Source organism: Rousettus aegyptiacus, unplaced genomic scaffold (genome assembly GCF_014176215.1).
Source record: "Rousettus aegyptiacus isolate mRouAeg1 unplaced genomic scaffold, mRouAeg1.p scaffold_m13_p_13, whole genome shotgun sequence".
NCBI lineage: Eukaryota > Metazoa > Chordata > Mammalia > Chiroptera > Pteropodidae > Rousettus > Rousettus aegyptiacus.
The window spans coordinates 62488453-62509984 of NW_023416288.1; the positions used below are offsets into that span (position 1 = coordinate 62488453).

Below are 21532 nucleotides of genomic sequence, written 5' to 3' on the forward strand. Positions count from 1 at the left end.
AGTGCTCCATGTGTTCCCTCAGAAACCTCCCCTGTTCTTAGAGCTCAACCTCTAAACATTACTGGCTCCTTAACTGCTATCCTACACTATCATGTGTGTATCTTCAAGCCAAAATTTGGGTTTTACTAAGGGTCCAGTGAATCTGGATTATAAAATGATATGCATGTCAGACTGAAGTGATTTTTCAGACTGCATCTGCAGGTACCTGCCCCTGTCCCTCTAACATGTCTCCTGTTGCCCTGACCATCACAACCCCCACCATCACTGCCTTAGAGGATATAGCTACTTTAAGGACTGGTTCCTACAAACTGAGCCCTGAGATGTATGCTTCCCAACTATAGAAATAAATGCACTCCATGAAATCCCCAAAGTAACGTCTTTGCAAGGTAGTCTTCTGTGAGCACCAGGACAGTCAACTGATTTCATCACGTTTTTCTTTACTCACATTAAATGGTTTAGCTAATCGCTGACTTGCACTTTCAGTAGATAGAACCAAATTATTAAAAAATAAAAATGAAAAAAGACAAGGAGCTGACTTTCTGAGGAAAATGGAGAATTGTGCATAGCTTTTAGGTTTGTAATCGTACTATTTGGGGGCCAGACCAATTACTGGAAACCAAGTGTATGTAGAAGAGTCAAGAACTAATAACCAAAACTCCAGTATCTACACTACTGTATTTTCCATAAATTTTGCACACTATATATGGATAGTGTACTGTCTTGCTAATTTGAAATAATACAGAATGCTTAAAAGTCTGCTTTCTCACACATGGAGCTAGGCATATGGAGATCAGTGAGGTAACAGCAATATTACTATTGAAAAGTAAGTGAGAAGTGAGCCTAACACATCATTTTGTGGTTTACTCTGTGTTTTACTCCCTCTGATCACTGTGACACTAAGGACTAAGGAACTCACACATATAGTTTGGTGGTGGCGAGACCAGTTGAGGCTTTTTAAAAAGTCAAACAATATATATGAAAGTAGTTTATAACTATAACATGCTACAGAAACATAAGACGTTATTTTATTTTATTGTAGAGCAAAAAAATGAGGCAGTAAAGAAAATGATTGTTACAATTGTTCATGCAACCATCCACCCAGCATTTGAGTGCCAGGATCTTAAGGGCAGGACCAAAAGCAGCTCCAGGTCTGGTCAGAAAAAGACCATGTGAACCAAAGCAGCCCCTTATACCTGTTTTGTTTGGTCTGTACTGTTTTTTTTTGTGTTTGGTTTTTAAAAGTGAACTAGCAACATTTAAAAATTGGGAAACAATATAAAAGCTCCAGATTTCTGACTTCTCTTGAAAAATCAGAAAGTTCTGGGAACACTTGGAAGCAGTACTATGTTAAAAGTTTGGGCCTGAGAGTCAGTTCTGCCATTTGCTAGTTTCATGTTACTTACCCTGTATCTGTATTTATAAATGGGAAATCATTTATAAACTGAAGGTAATGTATTAACACCTTCCTCATAGTGTTGATGTGACGATGAAATGAAATAAGTAAAGCACTCAGCAGAATATCCCCCCAATAAATGCTAATCATTATTAGCATTTCAGACTAGCAACAACTAACTGGCGAGGGGAGCAGAACCAGCTCCTATTAACGGCAAGTTCTCTTTATGATGTCTACTCCTGGGCTGCCTTGCTTCATTACAATGCCGGCTTGGTCTAGCACCAGAGGTTGAAAACTCCAATCATAACAAAGACTCTGCAATGCAATGTATAAATGCTATGAAAAATAATTATAAGGAGAGTGGGGCTCAAAAAAGGAGGTAGGTAATCGAATCAACAAACGTTTACTGAAGACCAGGTTATAGGCCAAGAGATATAATAATAAGCAAGAAAACACAGTCCCTAACCTCAAGGAACTTATATGCTGGTAGAGGGAGCCCCCCAAACGAAGACATTTCAGTAAGTGACATGTGCTATGTAGAAGATAAAATAAGGCAACTGAACAAGAAAATGGAGTGGAAATGGTCTCTGATGAGGCAGATTTGAGTTTTGACCTGAATGGATGAGAAGGCAGCCATGGGAAGAGCCCGGTGAAAAGAGGCAGGGTGGAAGGAAGCAAAATGGGAGAAATTATGTAAGTCCTTTGGTAGGCCTCAGGAAGTAATTTGGATTTTATTATAATCAGAAAAGATTTTACGAAGTAGCTATTTAAGAGGTGTTGTTGGGAGCTAAAAGGCGGTTGGGGTGGGAGTATTAGGAACAGAAGCACACTGTGGCATATGGAGAAGCATGACCAAGCATGGAGTGCACCAGAGGTTCAACTTGGGGGAGGCAAGACGGTGGGGGCCTTATATGCTGTGCGAAGTTATTTTTATCCCATCTTCTAGCTTAGTGATACTTAGTATTATGAAGATCCCTTTATAACGACCAAACAGAAAAAGACAAGCCAGAAAAAGAAACCTTTCCTACATGATAGTTGCAGGTATACAGAAAAAGATCATGAATTGTTTTGTTTTGTTTTGTTTTTTTTGCAAACTAGTAAGCAATACCGTGTTGCTTACTATCTATTCAGACTACAGATAACCGCAGGTCACAAAAGCCCCTCTGCTATAACTCCTGGCCACCCCTGGGGTCTGGGCGACAGGATGGAAGCATTGCTAAAGGTGATGGGTGGCATTCTTCAAACATTACAACTCTGAGAAGAAAGGCGTGGGAAGGACTGAGTCAAACCAGTCAGGTACCTAACTCAATGGTCCATGAGAGAGCACCAATGGCGGCCTCAGCTAAAACACTGGGCATAAAAAGCACGTGTGAAATATTTAGGTAGCGGAAATGGAAAAGATTTGGTAAACAATTAGATCTGAACAGTGAGTGAGCAGTAACTCCAGGATGACACCCACATTTCTGGCTTGGGTTGGTGAGTGCCTCATTAACCAAGGCAAGGAACAGTAAAAGAGCAGATTTGCAGAGAAAAACAATGTTTCACGACATTCACGCTAGCTATCCAAACATGTTCCTAGATCTGAAGTTGTGGGGCAGGTGTAAGTTTGGGACTCATCAACAAGGAGATGGTAATGAAATCGTAGAGCATAAAAAAACTGACCAAGAATAATACATACATTGGAACAATAAAAGCAAGGAAATGGGGAATATTCAAAGGGTATACAGAGATGGGGAAAAAAAAAAAAAAACCCTGAAGAATAAGAGGATGTTAGAAAAGAAGAATGAGTATCAGGAGAAAGTCGTTCCATGGTAGCCAGATGAAGGGAGAAATCAACAATATCAAATGTACTGATAGAAGAGTTGAGGTAACACCTTGCCAAGAGATTCAACACATTCATTCACTCGACAAATACATGAGAATCACCTACTGTGTGTCTAGCATTGATGCAGAAGAGACAGCAGTGAACAAAAAGTCCCGCCTTCTTGTTTATTCTTTATCTCCATCCAGCCTACCAGAGAAAGATAAACGGTAAACAAATATATACATAATATTTTAGAAAGAGGGGAGGTGGGGGAGTGCTGGTCCAAGGAATGACTTTCTGACATTATGTCTAAGCTCATATCTGCAGGAAGTGAGGGAGACAGCATGAAATACTTGGGGGAAGAAGACCAAGGCAGCAAGAACAGCAAATGCAAAGATGCTGAGACAGGAGCCCACTTGGCGTGACCAAGGAATGGCAAAACGCCCCCAGTACTTGAAGCACCTTAAGCTAGAGGGGCAGAGGCAGAGGAGGTCAGTCAGGGTCAGGCTTATGGGACCCTAACTGTTAACTAAGATCTTTGAATTTTAGTCTGAATGAGATGGCAAGTTTTGAAAGGTTTTGAACAATAGAGAGATATGATCTAATTTTCTGATTTACATTTTAAAAGGCTCACTTGGCCTGCTATGTGAAAGCAGACTGACGGGAGAAAGAGGATGGAAGCAGGAAAACCAATTATAAGGCTACGGAAAGATGAGCATGGTTTGGACCAGAGTAGCAGCAGTGGAGATGGTGACAGTAGATTTTGCATGTGTTGAGGGCAGAGCTGCCAGGATTTCCTGATGATTTAGATGTAGGGTAGAGTTAAAGAGAGGAGTAAAGAATGACTCCAAGGTTTTTGGTTTGAGCAGCTGGAAGAATACACTAGCCATTTACTGAAATGGGAACAAATGTCAGGCCGATTAGATATCCATGCGGAAATTCTGACTAGGAGGATGTAAACTGGTAGCTTAGGTGTGTTATTTTTTTTTAAAAAAAAACTGCTTCTAAATGCTTTTTAACTGCTTTTTAAAAACAATTTTAACTGCTTTGTAACATTTACTTTTGCTCTTTTAAAAAAAAAAATTAAAAACTGCATTTATAGTCTTAGACATGTGAGGTCAATACTTATTATTTAGGTTTACTAATCCCTCGACTAATCAGTTATTAAAGTGCTACTAGTACTTTTTCTAAGGTAACAACATAACACTAAGTCACAATTACCTATCATATCTCAATTTACTTCTGCCAAACATTTTTCTTTATGGATGTCAAAATGGTCTATGAAAATAAGGTTAACTATGTAAGTTAAAGTAACTGCTGGAGAGATTCAATAATGTGCTCTGTAAATTACTATATGAAAATTTTTTTCTTTTCTTCTTTTCCTAAGAGAGAGCTGTTGTGCAAGCAAAAAAAAAACAAAGCCAGAACTTCGAGTCAGAAATGCCTGGTTTTGATTTCTAGTGCGTAATCTTGGGGTGGGGGGGGGGAATCATAAAATTTCTATGAGCTTCAGTTTCATCCTCTGCAAAACTGAGAATGATAATGCCTGCCACATAGAGTAGTAATAGCTAACATATATTGAGCCCTTTGTGTTGAGTACCTTTCTAAGTATTTCCACATATACAATATCATGTAACCCTCACAGATCTATGAGGTATTATTAATTATAACCCTTACTGGTATATGATGAAATGAGGCACAATATAGTTAAGTAACTGTTCTAGAGCAAACAGGAAGTTAGCGCCAGAAACAAAATTTAAATCTTAACGTGCATAGTACTTTACAGTTTACAAACATGTTCACATTTTAATTTTAAAAGGAAGTATAGCACGGTATTAGACTAAACAATATGAAATTGTTTTGTAGATCCAAAATAGTTAAATATTAGCAATTTCACATGGTTCAATAGTAACTATTATTCTGTGGCCACTTAAAAAATGAAATGTGAAAATGTTTCTTAAATATAAAGCACTACAGAAGGTAATATTTTAAGCAACAATAAATAGAACCACACTAAGAATTATTAACACAATTGTGGAATTGAAAGTAGTATGAAAGGGAGCAGACAATATAGGAATCCATTCAAATTACACATCTGTCAATAATCAATAGTCAATTAAAGGTCCATTATATATTCAACCCAATTTTCCATTTGCAGCTTTAGCATTTTTGAGATTAATCTTCTGAACAGTATGGAGATAATCTCAAGCTGCCATCATTTTTCCCATGGCACTCACTCATTACCGCCTGATGTAGTATTTGTTTCTTTTTTCCCAACCCACCAGAAGGTAAGTTCATGAGGGCAAAGATTTTTTTCAGCGTTTTAACCCCAGCATCTAGAACTGCTCAAAGTTCAGAATAATCACTCACATTCTTTTGCTAAATCAATGAGAAATTAGAACTTCCTAAATTACTTGGAAAGAATACATGAAATACATTAACACAAATAGTATCCAGATATTTTGTAATGTAAACAATAACAAACCTTTCTAAATAGCACAATAATGGTTCCTACCCATAAACACTTCAAAAAGTGTCAAACATCTAAATTTTGAATAGTACCCATTCAAAATTAAAACCCTCTCACTTTGTGAGTAATACATTAAAATAAATGGCATGTTGAATTACTTACAAAATTAAATTTAGGATAGAACATAATCAAAGTTACAGACACAGTTGTAAGAATTAAAAATCATCTTAGAATCCTAGATAAGGAAGAGGGCAAAAAAAGCACATGTGTGTCAAGATTGAAAGAAATGAAATTTAGAAGTGGTTGAATTTAAATTTAAATGGCTTCATTTAAAACTAGAAATCATATTTTCATTTTAGAATTTGGTAAACTTGTGTAAAATATCACCAAACTTAAAGGTAGGGGGAGGATATGCTATCATAAATTTCTAAAGAAATAAAATTTCCCTAAATAATGATTACACTATATTTCCTGTTCAAAAAAAAAAACCAAACAAAATTTTTCCATAACTATCAAATGTTGCATCTATTTGGAATAAGTATTTGAAATAGTGTAGAGCAAAAAAGATAATAATCTATAAAACAAAAAGTATTTTTCTATCGATTTCTCAATGTGATCTTGATAAAATTCTAAATAACAGAAGGGAAAAAGAACCCTCGAATGCAATTTACCATATACATTTATCAGCAGCCACTTGGTCCTGGCCACAGTAGACGTCCTGCAGCTGGCTGTCAAATCACCAAAAGCTGCCCTTCGTCACTCGCCTTCCTAGTCACTTAGGACTAAATTCACCTGGGTCAAAACAAGTCAACTGCCTTTCTTACCAGCAGTAGTATATTAGAATAAAAGTGTCAAGTATAATTCTGGCTGCCAGGATTTTGTTCTTGAAAACAGACTTGTAACTATTAAAGGTGACAGTAAGTTAGAACTATGGCCTTTAAAAAAAAAAAAAAAAAGCTATCTGCATCTGTAGCTTATTGGGATATTATTTTGAGGTCTTGATCTATCATCAAACCAGAGGAAAGGAAAGCAACTGATACAAGCAACAAATGTCACTACCCTCCAAAAGAGTTAATAAAAAGTAAACTATTAAAAAAAATATGAGTATGCCAGTAGCAATATGTAAATAAAAGCTAGAGTTATATACTTTAGAAGAGAATCCATGGGTTGTGCAAAAAGGAATATTCACTCTGGTTTAGTATAGTTACAAATCATTATCAGAGAGAAATATTACATAAGTATTAAAGGATGAAGCAGACTTACATGTATTGACACAGAAAAATGTCCACAATATATTCTGTTGGAAATTAAAAAACGGGTCATAAAATCTGCTAGAATGAGTGTGGTCTCATTGAGAAAAAAAAGTATGAATATGGTTATGGCAAACAAAATAATCTAGAAAGATGTACTGAAACTGTTAACAACGCTATCCTCTCTGCAGAATGGAATTATGAATGCTACTGTTTTATAATTTTTCTCCCTTTAAATAATAAGCATGTAATTACTTTTATAATGGGGGGTGTGGTTATTTCCAGGGCACAAAAAGCACAATAAGCCCCTCTCCCCAATTACCACATGAAAAATCTGAGGGCGGCTTCCAAGCTCATGAAACGAGAGAGAGAGAGAGAGAGAGAGAGAGAGAGAGAGAGAGAGATACATACATACATACATACATATACACCATCAAAGCTGCATGATGTAGTCTGGGAACCCTTTCTTTAAACAGAATTCTATGTAGAACCACAAAATCTAAGATGAAAGTGGAACTTCTATTATTGAAGGGGCTGGGGAACAGAGAGAGCTATAGCCATTCATCCCCCTCACCTCCTTCAGGACCGTATGAGGCTCCTTAGAACTCCACAGAGCAGAAGTAGAAATCCCTGGTTAACGCAAGTCTTCCATTGTGCAGCTTAGAAACTGAGGCCCAAGGATTAGCCTACCAGTAAGTCCTCTACCTTATGGACTGGTACCAGGGTCCTTTTATCTACTAGGTATTATAGAAATAGTCTCTGGGCTGTGTCCTTTCCAGTACATACAGAAAAGTTTAGAGAAAGCTGAGAACAGATAAATTGGCTCCAAAATACCAAAAGAAGACTGCACAATCAACATTAATAAAAGTTATGTGTCAAAAAAAAAAAAAAAGGAAACAAAGTTCTTGATTTTCAACAAGATTCAAGCATACAACTCCCTAGTGGCTTTGCAAACGCATGTTTTTCTATTGTCTGAGGTTTATGTTTAACTATACACATCCATCGAAGTAACACAAGCTGGAATTTGCCACTGGGAAAAAAATAAAGTAGAAAAAACAGGCAGCAACAGAGGGACAGTTTAGGAAACTAGAGACAGAAAAGATATGTTAGTCAAGTAGGTAGATAACTAGACATGCCAGAGATAATGAAGTCTGTCCTTGGAGGGTAAAATCAAATTCCAAAAAGACTCCAACAGCCTAAAATAATGAGCAAAATCTCAAAGGGTAAATTTTAATAGGCATAAACATACCATTCTGAATTTTGGTCTAAAAAAAAAAAAAAAGCACTGCAGAAAAGTATAGGATGATGAAGACTGACCATTAAAAAAAAGATTCAGGGGTGATGATTCATGCTAAACTCAAATTAGCAAGAAGAAAGTAAGGGAGCAAAAAACCCTCTAAGATTCTGCATAGAACAGGCATTCCTTTACATACCTGAGCAATGTGTTTTTGAAAAAGCATAAGCAATCTAAAAATTTATATGTCAGCCACTTTGGAAAACAATTTGGCAGTTTCTTAAAAACTAAACATATTCTTAATATAAGATCCAACAATTATAATCCTTGATATTTGCCCAAATGATGTGAAAACTTACACACACACACAAACTTGCGCACAGATGTTTACAGCAGTTTTATGTATAATTGCCCAAAATGGGAAGCAACCAAGATATTCTCAATAGGTGCATGAATAAAAAAACTGTGGTATATCCATACAATGAACTATTATTCAGCACTAAAAAGAAATGAACGTCCATTAAAGGGCATGGAAGAAACTTAAATGTACATTGATAAGTTTAAGAAGCTAATCTGAAAAAGCTACATACTGTGTGAACCCAACTATACGATATCCTATAAAAGGCATGGAAACAGTAGAAAGATCAATGGTTGCCAGGGCCCAGGAGAAGGAAGGGAAGGAGCACAGGGGATTTGGAGGCCTTGAAACCATTCTGCATGGTACTGGAATGGAGGATCCATCATAATACATCTGTCAAAATCCACAGACTATACAACATAAAGAGTGAACCCTAAACTATGGCCTTAAGTTATATTGGTTTATCAGCTGTAACAAATTTACTACACACTAAGGCAAGAGCTTTATGAGAGGGGGTTTGTGGCAAGGGTGGTATAGGGGAACTCACTGTACTTTCAATTTTCTATAAACCTAAAACTTTTCAAAATGCATGTTACCAATGAGTGTTCCCATAAGAAATCATGGTAATGGTCGGGGACAGGGATTTCCCAAAGCAGTCAGGAGCTCCTCCAGTTTAAATCACCATAGCCTATAGTTAGATAATGCTGAATAGTTTTAGTTATATAATTTTATAGTTTATATAATTTTTATGGTTAACATATACATGTTTGTTCTTAAAATATGGTGTATATGTAATATGTGCATAGCTTATAGTTAAAAAGTTATACAATGAATGTATGGGATGCATGATGATGGAAAAAGACTGAAGAGATCAGTTGAATGGGACAGGTTCATCTAATGAGTCAATGTTGCTGATGGACCTTTTTCAACACTGTCAATGGTGAGAGAAATGCCTAGGACTTTTCCTTCTTCGCTTTAAACAATGGTTTAGTGGAACTCATGTTTGCCAGTAATAGCCTATAGTACCACTATTGTCTCAAACTGTGTACCATGCACCCTCCTCCCAGTGGCATGGTATGTGAATCAAGATCTAACCAAAAAAGTGCAGAAGAGTTCAATGACACTTCGGCCAAAAGAAGTTCCACTTACAGGTCAATAATCGATGGTTTCTACTGTGACATCAAGTTGCCAAGAAAAGATAAGCAAAGCCTCCCCCATGGTAAACTAGAGCGGTACATTTTTTTAAACAAGGATGAACCTACACTGACACATCATAATCACCCAAAGTCCATACATAGTTTACCTTAGGGTTTACCCTTAATGTACATTTCTATGGGTTTGGACAAATGCATGACATATTTCCATCATATCATCGTACAGAGTATTTTTCACTGACCTAAAAATCCTCTGTGCTCTGTCTATTCATTCCCATTACTCTCACCCCAATCCTGGCAACCATTGATCTTTTTCTTGTCTCCACAGTTTTGCCTTTTCCAGAGTACCATATAGTTGGCATCACTTAGTATGTTATTTACTTGTAAATATACACATGAAATATTTATGTAAGATTAAATGTCTTACTATCTTTACTTGAGCTAAGAGTAAGAAGTTTTTAAAAAGCAGGAATGAAGGCTGGGGGGGATGGGTGCAAGGCCTAGATGGTTTAGAATTATTACTCTTCCTTCCCATTTCCGCCTTCAGTTTTACTATCCATTCCTACATCCTAGTCCTATACCAGAAACAGGCTGCAACGAATCACCTAAAAATGTAAGTAGTAGTATTATTTAGTTAACTTTGAGATTACTGAAACATAGGTAGATGGATTGAGACTTCCACACTAAAAGAAGAGGGTATGTCCTGCCATATAATCACCCAATTCATTGCCAAAAAAAGGAGAAAGAAGAGTTCATAACCACCCTAAGGTAGTCAATAGAGCAGGTTTCCTTAAAGGGGAAAATCACTCAACTGGAACTATCTACCTGGATTTGCAGCTTAAACACAGGTCTTTTACCCACTATTCCTCATAAAGTGATTAAGTACGAGCAATGGATTAAGCACAAGCAATGACCTACTGAAATTTAAATGAGATGTTTGCTTTCCTGCTCAGATCCACCTTCCTTGAGGATCCTCTCTTTGACCACTACAAATTTAAGGACTCAAAAAGACTCATTAATAGAAGCCTAATGCTCGAACTCTTGCTCTACAGGTCCTCGTACGTGTGTATCATTTTCCTGCGCATTTCTGAAACCAGTTAATTCTAATTTCAATATCACCTTATGTTTAGTTCTTTATTTCATCCTTTACATTTACCACATGTATTATCATCCACACTCCATTCATTCATCCTGTTCTTACAACTGTCCGTAGAAAAGACAACTGTCCGTAGAAAAGCTGCCCAATGGACTTACTGGATAGATGTGAGACTGCGTATTATTTTACTTACCAAGTTTTGTCCTGTTTAAACGTCATGATGTCACATTCATTAAATAAATATTCTTTGAGCATCTTTTCTGTGTTAAATCCTGAACCAGAAACAACTGAAGGGGGATGGGGCGTCTAGATGGTTAGTTTAACCCTCAAACAACTCAGAGCAGCCATTCTCAAAACCATAGAATCCTAGGGGGTCTGAGACTTTTAAGGGACCCATGCGGTCAAAACTATTTCCATAATAACTAAGACATTATTTGCTTTCTATCGTGTGCTTATATTTGCACTTATGACACAAAAGCAATGGTATGGTAAAACTACTGGCATCCTAGCGCAATTTAAGGCAACGGCGCCAAATTGTAGTAGTCGTCATATTCTTCACCTTCATGTGCTCAAAGTAAAAAGGGGGAAAGAGTCCATTTTATTTAAGAATGTGTTGATGTAAAGTAAAAATTACTAGTTTTATTAAATCTTTACCCTTAAGTTCATGTCTTTTTATGATTCTGTGTAACCAAATACACAGTATGCAAAAAGCATTCTGCATTTCAAAGTGTAATAACTGTTTCGAAAAGCACATGTACTACACTTTGAGCTAACTGCAACTGAATTAGCCACTTTTTCACAAGGAGCACCATTTTTACTTCGAAGTGGCTAACAAACTGGATGGTTGTTCAGACCTGGTAACCAACATTTTCAAAAGTTAACAAAGGGAGCCTATCACTTCAGGGAAAACAACTGACAGTATATGTTGCAAATGATAAAATGGATATTTCAGGTGATAAGTAGAATTTGGGGAAATTTATATCTGACACTGTGATCTTGATAGCTTTCCATTACTGAAAAGCTTTTTCTGATGCGATCAGAAGTAGTGTTAGAGAATGTGATTTTTGTGTCAACATTTGGAAGACCTGCATTACTCAGTAAATACCAATGTATGATGTTACAAAATCATGCATAGGTTACAAGACCAACTCAAAGTGCACGATAAAACAACAGATTTCAATGCAACTCACCTTTAAAAAATTAATACTGCTGAGTTTTGGTGTAATATCAAAGAATATCCACAATTATCCGAAAAGGCTCTTAAAATGCTCTTCCCTTTTTTCAACTACATATCTGAGACCAGATCTTCTTATAGGTACTTTAACCAAAGCACCATATTATGCAGAGTGCAAAAGCAGATACGAGAATCCAGCCAGACATTAAAGAGAATTGTAACAACTGTAAAACAATTCAACTTGTCATTAAATTGTTTTGGAAAATAGTTATTTTCTATAAAAATTTTTCATCTACTTTTACACGTAGTGGTTGTACTATTATTATTTTAAAAGAGATATTTTCAAAATTTCTTGGATTTCTAATAAGGTAAATATCAAAAGTTATAACCCATAAAAACTGAAACACTTGAATCCTTAATAATTTTTAAGGGTAAAAAAGCGTCCTAAGTCAAAAGATTAAGAACCACTGGCTTACAGTGTTCATAAAATAACCTAAATAACCCAAGGTAGAATGTAATGATGCCACAGCCCTCCTATTCTCACACATTCTAGCTCTTCCTAAACTATTGATACCTACCAGGCTCTTGAAATAATTTCTTTAGCCCTGATGTCAATATAGTCAAAATGAGTAATTTATTTAGAAAGCATAGAAAGGGCTCAAGCAATACCAAGATGTGTTAAATCAATTTTAATGGTTTTTTCCTTTACTCGTTTTCTAAATAAATGACCTGAATTAAAATTGGTTTTATTTCCCTGGTATAAACACCCTACAAAGAGCAATCTTTCATAAAAGACTATATATAACGTACAATTCTCTTAGAAATGCATCCACACAATCAAGTTAGTAATGGAAAGCTATAGAATTTGGTTCCTTGTCTCAACAATAGGGCAAAAAAACCCCTAGAAATCCTACACTGGTGCTAAGGATTGGGATACAAAAGATGTCATTTAAAGGACCACTTTCTAAAGGACCATATGCATATAAGCAATCATTTGTGTTTTTAAAAAGGGAGACACACACACACATTTTTGTTTACCCTACCTTGAAGGACACACAAGAACCAGTAGTGGTGGTGATTTCTGGAGATAGAAACTGTGGAGAGAAACTCACTTTTCACTGTATCCCTTTCACACTGTTTGATCTTTTAACCATGTGCATGTAATGCTTATTCAAAAAATATTTTTAAAACACCATTTCTACATCACCCATTTCTCCAGCCTTTTTCAAAACTCAAATGCAAACTCCAGATAATACTGGATATGAAAATTATTAAATGCATACTTTTAAAATAACCGATGGACATACATCTCATAATACTTTACAGAAGCATCAAAAGCAAGCTGTCCGTCAAACTGAAAGTGATCAGCCATCGATTACCTGAAGGAACACCTGATTACCTGATAACAGGTGTGTTTAGTATGCCATCCATCTGCCCAACATTGATATAGTTGGTACTTCAATGGTAACTCTTTTCCTTTTTATATTCACCACAGTACTTAAAAAATATTCTCTGAATAGCACCAAAATAGGTAAATTTAAAGACTCCTTTAAACCATGCAGCAACATTAAATTCAGCTAAGTTAGCTCTTCCTGTGCACTAGGCCCTATGGCTTGATAATGTAACATTTCTCATTGCTAACAAACAACGTAATGTGACTGCACTTGGATCTAAACAACTAACCACACAATAATTTAATCATTATACCAATGAAAAAGACTTGGAGTTTTTAACCAATTCTAAGCTTAATGAGCCTATCTCAAGTTGTGGCTACCAATAAACTTAATTCAAACTTGAGCTATGTTAATCACTGTTGACTATGAGGTACCTAGGGTACAGAAAAATTGGACCCACTATAGTTTGTACTTATCAGATCTGTCCCACAACATTTGCTGGGCTCCGGGCTGTACACAATTATCTATGGGCCCTGCAATAGGGTCAGGGTAGTTTGGTATGTAGAAGTCACCATTTAATGAGTTAGCTACTATGTGTCAAGTGCTTCATATGAGTTTTCCTTAAATCTTCAATGATATAGGCATTATTAGCCCTGTCTTAAAATGAAGGAAATTCAGACTCAGAAAAGGGTAAGTAACATGATCATTCGCAAAGCTAGTAGGCGGCGTTTAAACCCAGAGTCCTGAAACTAATACAGCTCCGCTTCTATCTTTCCAGCAAAACCCCATTATCTTTCCAAAAGGCTGAAGGTTCTAGAAATATTTAAACTAAAATTGAGACAACTTGGAGGACTTTATAAGAAAATAGAAAATATACTTGTTTTTTGGAGGTCCTAGAGAACAGAAACCAGTAGTTACGTTATAGGGAGAAATTTCAGCTGTAATTAAACTTTCTAGCCAGCTAAATGTCTCAAAGACTAAAGGGACTTTGAATAAATAATAAATTTCCTATCATTGGATTTGTTAAAAAAGAGACTGATGATCACATAACTTTGAGAAGTAGGCCTGGCTTAGGATCTAGTCTCACCCTGGGTTCCTAAAAACCTTAAAAATATTAGATGGCACTGAAAAAGCCTAATAATAAAAATATTATAAGTGGATTTTGCAAGATTTCTACAGTCAAATAAATATTGACTGCTTGTTCCATGTCGGGTACTCTACCTGGTGAACGCAAACATATCCACCTTCATGAAGTTTACAATCTCGTGGGAAAGACAGGCATATATCAGGTAATGTACAAATGAAAAATGACATGTATAGACACAGATGGTGAAGGAAAGTACAAAAATGAGGAAGCTCTGGCAAAACTTCCCTGAGGAGATGATGCTTAAGCAGAGACCTGAATAAAACTTAAAAGATTTTACTAGAGAGGGAAAAGCTTCCTAGGCAAAAGGAAGAGTAATAGGTTAGGCAGTACAGTTAGGGGAGCATGACTAATACAAAATGAGCTCCAGAGGTAGGTTGGCCACATTAAGGAACTTTATCTTCATCCTAAATTCAATGGGGGATGCGATCACACCTGTGCATTTACAACAGCTCAATTCGTTCCGGCTGCACTGAGAATGGACTGGTGCTCGGTCAGAGCAGATGTAGGTGGACGAGTTATAGGTTTTTGCAACAGTCCAGGTTCAAAACAATACCAACTCAAACAAAAGTGATAATGGTGGAAATGAAGAGAAGAAATTGAGCTTATTTAGAAAGTTAAACAGGATTTGATATGGAGAGACCAAGGTTTTTGTTCTGAGAAACTAGATAAAATGATGGTACCATTCACTAAGGTAAGCAAGAGTGGAACAGGGCTAATCTGAGAAGGGACACTCATTTTGGGATGTTGTGCGTTTTAGGCACTCAAATGTCAATTAGGCCTTTGGATATAGATTTCTAAAACTCTTGGTAGGCCAAATGTGAGTATGCACATTTACATGGAAAAGCCAAACAATCTTTTAAGGGAAAAGGTGTTGCAATCATTATTCTTTTAAAAAAGATAATTTCAAAATCATGCTAGCTTAAAAGACAAGAATCACTATTGTACCAAAGTTAGCAGGACCCTTAGTTCGGGAAGTATGAGGGCGGAGTGGGAGAAAAAAACAAGATGACCTATTTAAAGGACATAGACATACACCACTCATTTGGCTACAAAATACATTTCTTCAGAATAAAGGCAGACTATCTTGGTAGATTCTCAAGTTAGAATTAGCTACTGCTCTCACATCTTCAGACACAAAAACTGAAAACAAAAGTCTAAGAGGCAAAAAAGTTTATACTTTTTGTTCACCAATTCTCTACCTCCCACTATGTCTGGAAGATACCGATTTAAGCATCTTAGTTGTCCGGTATAAATGACCCCCAAGTTTTTCTCCTAGAAAAGATCCTAATCTTCACAGTAGAAAGGTAGAGAATAAACGAATCAAGATTTCTTTCTTATAACACACATTCACAGGCTTTATATACTTAGATGAAAAATGATTAGACTATTTTAGATATTGCCATAACTAAGGGACTATTTACCCTAGAGTTGCTTTCCATTTCACATAAACATAAAAACCAGCTACCAGAGGGATTACAGACAGAACTAAATAATTAGGCAGGAAAATGAAGTAATGTAACTTCATTTTCCTGCCTAATTATTTAGTTCTAAATAATTCTAAAGAGAATCCACTGTATAAAATCTTTAAGATCCAGTTATTTTTTCCATAAAATTAGAATTATATATATCACATACTTGAGGGAAAGCACTTCATATTTGTAAACATATTTATGTGTATATAAAATCTTTTGAACCCCATTTTGCATTAATTAATGCAAAAAATAAAAGTATTTTTTACACTTCTCTATTATACTGATGTCTAATTTGCTCTCAGTGGGACTCTAACAACTCAGGCCCCAGAGTAAAATAAAGACCAATAATACTGGATCACTTCAGAAACTACCCTGCAAACATGACCCTTAGTTCAGGAAGAGTGGGAAAAAAAGCAAGTTAATATGTGAATGAAATTGAGGTTAACCCAGGATTTAGCTTTCATTCTTCACTAAGTAAGCTTTCATAAGCAAGCCCTTTCGCCCTTACTCCAAGCTACTCTTACCTCAGCAAAACCACACAGAGCATGAAACAGACAGTAAGCATTTCCTGGACAAATTTGTATTTGGAGAGAAATTTTTACATATCTTTTACTAAAACAAATGGATTTATAACTTCCCCATTAAGAACATTCAAGGCAAAATAGATAAATCAAATATCCTTAGTATTATTGGTTCAAGGCATTAAACAGTATTATTCCATATTATCATATACAGTATGTATATATAGTATGTGTGCAGGTGAACGTACATGTATACTTCGGAAAATATCAAAAACCATATATATTAAAATAGTTGTCTATATGGTAGAATTACAATTATTTTAAATTTTCTCTTTGCATTCCTACGATAAGCACATATGTACATGTCTTTCTACTTTAAGAAAATCTCTTATTTTTTAACATGTCATAACACAGACTCGGAATTAATTTTAGAAGAAATTTTTATTTAAAGAAAGTTTACCATTTCTGTCCTCTTCATTTTTCAAGTGACGAATAGGCCCAATGAAGATAAGTGACTTACCTGCCCAAAATCTGATAGAGTCCTTATGGACATAATTATGTTATTCATATTTGGTTTTTTTCGATTATATGTTAATGCATTTTCATTAATTTGAGAAAAATAATGAAAGGTAAAGGAAGAAAATGAAAATCACCTAAATGTTTATAAATCAAAGATAATCAGTTTTGAGGGCTTTTCTATTTTCTAAAACTTGTCACTATAATAATAACGCATATTTTTAATGTAAAAAACTTTTAAAAAACAGAGCCAAAAATTTAGGAAGGCAAAAATTTTAACTCAGTCATATAATTGGTGATAAATGAATTATTTCTTCTTTAGACTTAGTACCTAAAGCCAGTTTTAGGTCAAGGGACAAGCTGTATGATGGCGTTTTTACTTAGCAAACCTTGGTTGTTTTCTTAATTTGTGGATTATTTTTATATGGAAGATCTAAGAATTTTATTTCATTAATTGTTTAATGAAAGACAAAGGACAAAAAAAAATGCACAAAGGAAAAGAGAATACTCCAGTTCTATTTAGGGGCCTTTTTTGTAGATTTAATGAATGTAAAGATAATCCACAAACACAAGTTAATTACAAATTACATAACAAATTTTCTAAGCTTAATATTACCCAATATATTTGTTCATATCATTTTCGTATTTACCAATACTTTTATAGGACATCATATAAACCATTACCAACTGGCATTAATTACAGAAAAAAACATCATGAGTTATTAGCAAATATATTTATAAAAACGAGCTGTTCAAACTTATGTTACTAAGCCACCATTAACTCAATTAGCAAGATATTAAAAGTTTATTTCACGTTTATCTCATCCTTTTAAGATTTTTACCTTCTATATATTTTATAACACACACAAATGTATTAGTACAACAGCAAAGAACATCATTTATTAATAAATGTGATTCAGAATGTGTGCTCAAATTTTACTTCTAAGGGTGACAATCAAAAGTTGGAGATCACTGCCCCAGAATCTTGGGCCTAACTGACAAAACTGTCTCCTAATATAATTTCAAAAAAAGTAAAAATGACCAATTATCTAAAATTTCAGAATGAAGTATTCTGGGAATCAAGTTCTAATATGAACCATTATTTGCTTGAATTTTTAGATTTTATTAATAACAAGAAATGTGAACAATTGATTAGCATGAAAGCACCTTAAACTCAAAGCATAATTGTTGTATTTCAGAAAGATCCTAAAACATAGGCCAATAGTATTTATTTCAGTCAGAAAAATTAAGCAAGGAGAGAATAAATGTCTTACCCCAGATCACTAGATTAAAACATTTGTACATTTCAGAAACTTCCGAAGAATAAATAACTCCCAATTTAAAAGTGATTTTTTGAGTGCAATCTATGAATCACTCAGCTTTCTCTGAAAACTTTCTCTTTAAAACGATAGTAATTTGATCCCCAACAAAGCCTACTGTATATAGCACATGGATATTCATATACTAGTGAATGCTGAAGTATAAAAAAATCCCAAGGAGTCCAGAAGACTTGGCAAAAAAATTCTGAAATTAGTTAAGCTTCGCTTTGGTATTCCTTCAGGAGCTCCTAATCCTACCTCCAGAGGTGCATCATATCTCACCAAAGTTCCTCACCTGAGCCACCCACCCAAAATTTCTTTCCCTTAATCTACCCTAGTCAGGTAACTGAATTCAGTCAATTAACACAACCGATTTTGACTTAATCAATGACATTACTAAAAAGGCCCTTGATTTCTGTGTGCAGTGGTCCCCAACCTTTTTGGCACCAGGGACTGGTACTCCTATGAGAATCTAATGCCTGATGATCTGAGGTGGAGCCGAGAAGGTGATGCTAGAGCTGAGAAGGAACTGCAAATACAGATGAGGCTCCTTCAGCCCGCCGTTCACCTCCTGTTGTGCAGCCCAGTTCCTACCAGGTCATGGACCAGCACTGGCCCACAGCCTGTGGGTTGGGAACCCGTCTGTGTGTGTCAAGAACCCTTCGAGAATCTCAAAAAAGTTATGGGCCCCTCTCTTCAGAAAAATCACAAAGGTGCACACATAAAATTTTTCATACATTTCAAGAGAACAGGATCGCACGGCCAAACGTATCCATGAATCCCAGAAATATAAAACCAAGGTTAAAAACCCCTGCACTTAACATGAAAATATTATGAAACCTCAAAATCTTTCAAGAGAATTCTGCATTTTAAGAGACTATAAACACAAACATATATAAACTCTACTTGTTAGAATTTAAGTCCTCTCCCAGGATTTTTATACTGTAATTCCCATGACAAAAGGGAAAGAACAGGACCTGTTTCTAAGCATGAGTCCTCTATTAAGTTGGGTTTTATAGGCCCTACCCTATATTCAATAATGCTCTGGAAATCTATTAACTATCACAATACCTGGCAAAACAATACATACATACACACACACACTCAGAAAATTTAACTTTTAATTGCCAAATCCAGTTTTCACCCCAAAGAGCTCCCTGTAGTATTTCACATTACTAAATTCCCTGTTAAAATTCCCTTAATCCCTATCCTCTGCTTCTTCAACCCACACCATTTATCTCTTTACTCATTCATTTTCAACTTCCCACAAAAGGCTTCTCTTCATCCACTTGACCCTCAGATTACCTCTCCTCACTTCTGATAATACATTCTTTTGCAGTTTCTATATGGCTTTATGCTAATGAATATAAATCTCTTAATTGAACCCTACTTCTCCTTGAGCTCCAGCCCAAATCTGTCAATAGGTAGCTAATAGATATATCTTGATACCCACAAATAGAATCATACCCTATTACCATCCTCTTGAAATTCTGTTCTTTCCTATACATTCCCTATCTTCATCAAAGGCATTATCATCTATTCACCAATTGCAATCTTTAACTCCCCCATGCTGAAATCAGGTTAAAACCTCATCAGATGAGTTTTCCACTGCTCCCCAAGTCCAGCAAAACCTACTTGCTATTTCTCAAAATATCAACACCCTTCCTCTACATCGGTAAAACTGCTACTCACCCTTCAAAGACCCCTACTTCTACACCCCCTAATGAAGTCTTCCCAAACCTCACTTATTCTTCCTGTACCAACCATCCTGCTTCCCAGAAGAAATCCCTCCGTCCTTCTATAATTCCACACCACTATTTTAGTCCTCAACAAGTTGTATTATAGTTAGTTGAGCCCTAATCTTTCTCCTCTACTAGACAAGACCTATGGTGTATATGTTACTCTAGCACCTAGCACACACCTGGAATACAATATATCTTTCATCAATGTCTGGTTAATGAATGGCAAAACTCCAAAGTGAGGACACAGTGAGGGTTATTTCTGAATGGAGGGTATACCTCATCCTCTTTTGAACATTAAACAAGAATTAAAGTCCCCTAGTCCCTAGCTCCCCGTTTCTAGTCCACTGCTTAGTTTTAAGCAATGTTTCATGAGGACATTTCCTCACTTCCTCTTGTTCTTGGTAGGTTTAGCTGCCAGCTTAACCACATTAGCATTCAGTAGCAGCAATAAAACAGACTCCAAGTTTTAAAAAGCAAAGACTTTACCAACAGTAAAATAAGAGCTTTTTTAAAAAAATGGTCTTAACATTTATACACACAAAGCTCATTCTTCATCATTCTGGAAAAGGCTTGGCATAGTTTATCCAACAGGCACCATTTAAGAGTTCTTTTAGAAATGTCCACTTAAACTGTCAGCCAAACTTCTCACATTTGTAACCACAGAAATCAGCATTCATGAATTAATCTAAACTATGCTCATATACTAAATACACTATAAATAGTGGATAGTCCAAATCACAAACTGATAACCCATACAAAAGTAGCTCTTTTATTAGCTTTTTAAAAATACTGTACCTCCAAAATTCCAGTGATCATCCCAATCTATAAAGCTAGATCCTTTTTTGAGTATCATTTACTTTTTTCCCCCCTATTCTTTCCACAAACTCCTTCCCACCACACACATACACTCCTCTCTTACTAGACATAGCTTCCTCAAGAAATTATTTGGTGGCCCAAGAACAGTTTGATAAGGCAGGTTATGAGGTCAGGGATTCTGGAGAAGATTCCTTATGCTCGGTTTATCTTCCATCTTCTAAGTGACTGCTGTTGACAAAGTACAGATTTGCCCCAAGGGATCACAAAGGTAATAGGTATGCCTTAATTGCCCCCTAATTTTTTGTTTTTTATTTTGTAAATATACTAGAATATCTCTATAAAGCTGTATTTCTGACTTTTCTTCAATTCATATAAATGTTCACATTTTAGGACACTGTAGGTATACAGACGACATGATGAAAAGAATAAAGTTCTGAAACTGTGATAACTAAACTGAGTTGAGTGGGGTCAAAAATAAATTAGCCTAATTCTGAACTGCACTTCAGAAAAAAAAGATATATGTGTACATATATACATATATATATTCCAAGGTATATGTAATCTACTTATTCTCCTTGAGCAATCAAAAATTCATTTTGTCCATATACATCAAAATACCTTCAGACAAAACATTTTTGTTGCTCCAGGATTAAAAGTTTCCAATAGTCCAAT

General features: G+C 35.7%; 1 protein-coding gene across 12 annotated transcripts in view; it reads right to left on the bottom strand.

Moving 5' to 3' along the window:
* NRF1 (nuclear respiratory factor 1) overlaps positions 1-21532 on the bottom strand; it is a 118631-nt gene that overhangs the window by 93775 nt on the left and 3324 nt on the right. For 4 of the 12 annotated variants that reach the window (XM_036230923.1, XM_016148702.2, XM_036230919.1 and 1 more), the window contains exon 2: positions 11950-12157. The exons of 5 other annotated variants lie outside the window; for them this stretch is intronic. The gene's annotated coding sequence lies outside the window, so the exon portion shown is untranslated. Of the gene's footprint in view, positions 1-3323; positions 3405-11949; positions 12158-21532 lie in introns of those variants that run through there. 3 more of the 12 variants (XM_016148695.2, XM_036230924.1, XM_016148692.2) reach the window with 3 other exon arrangements.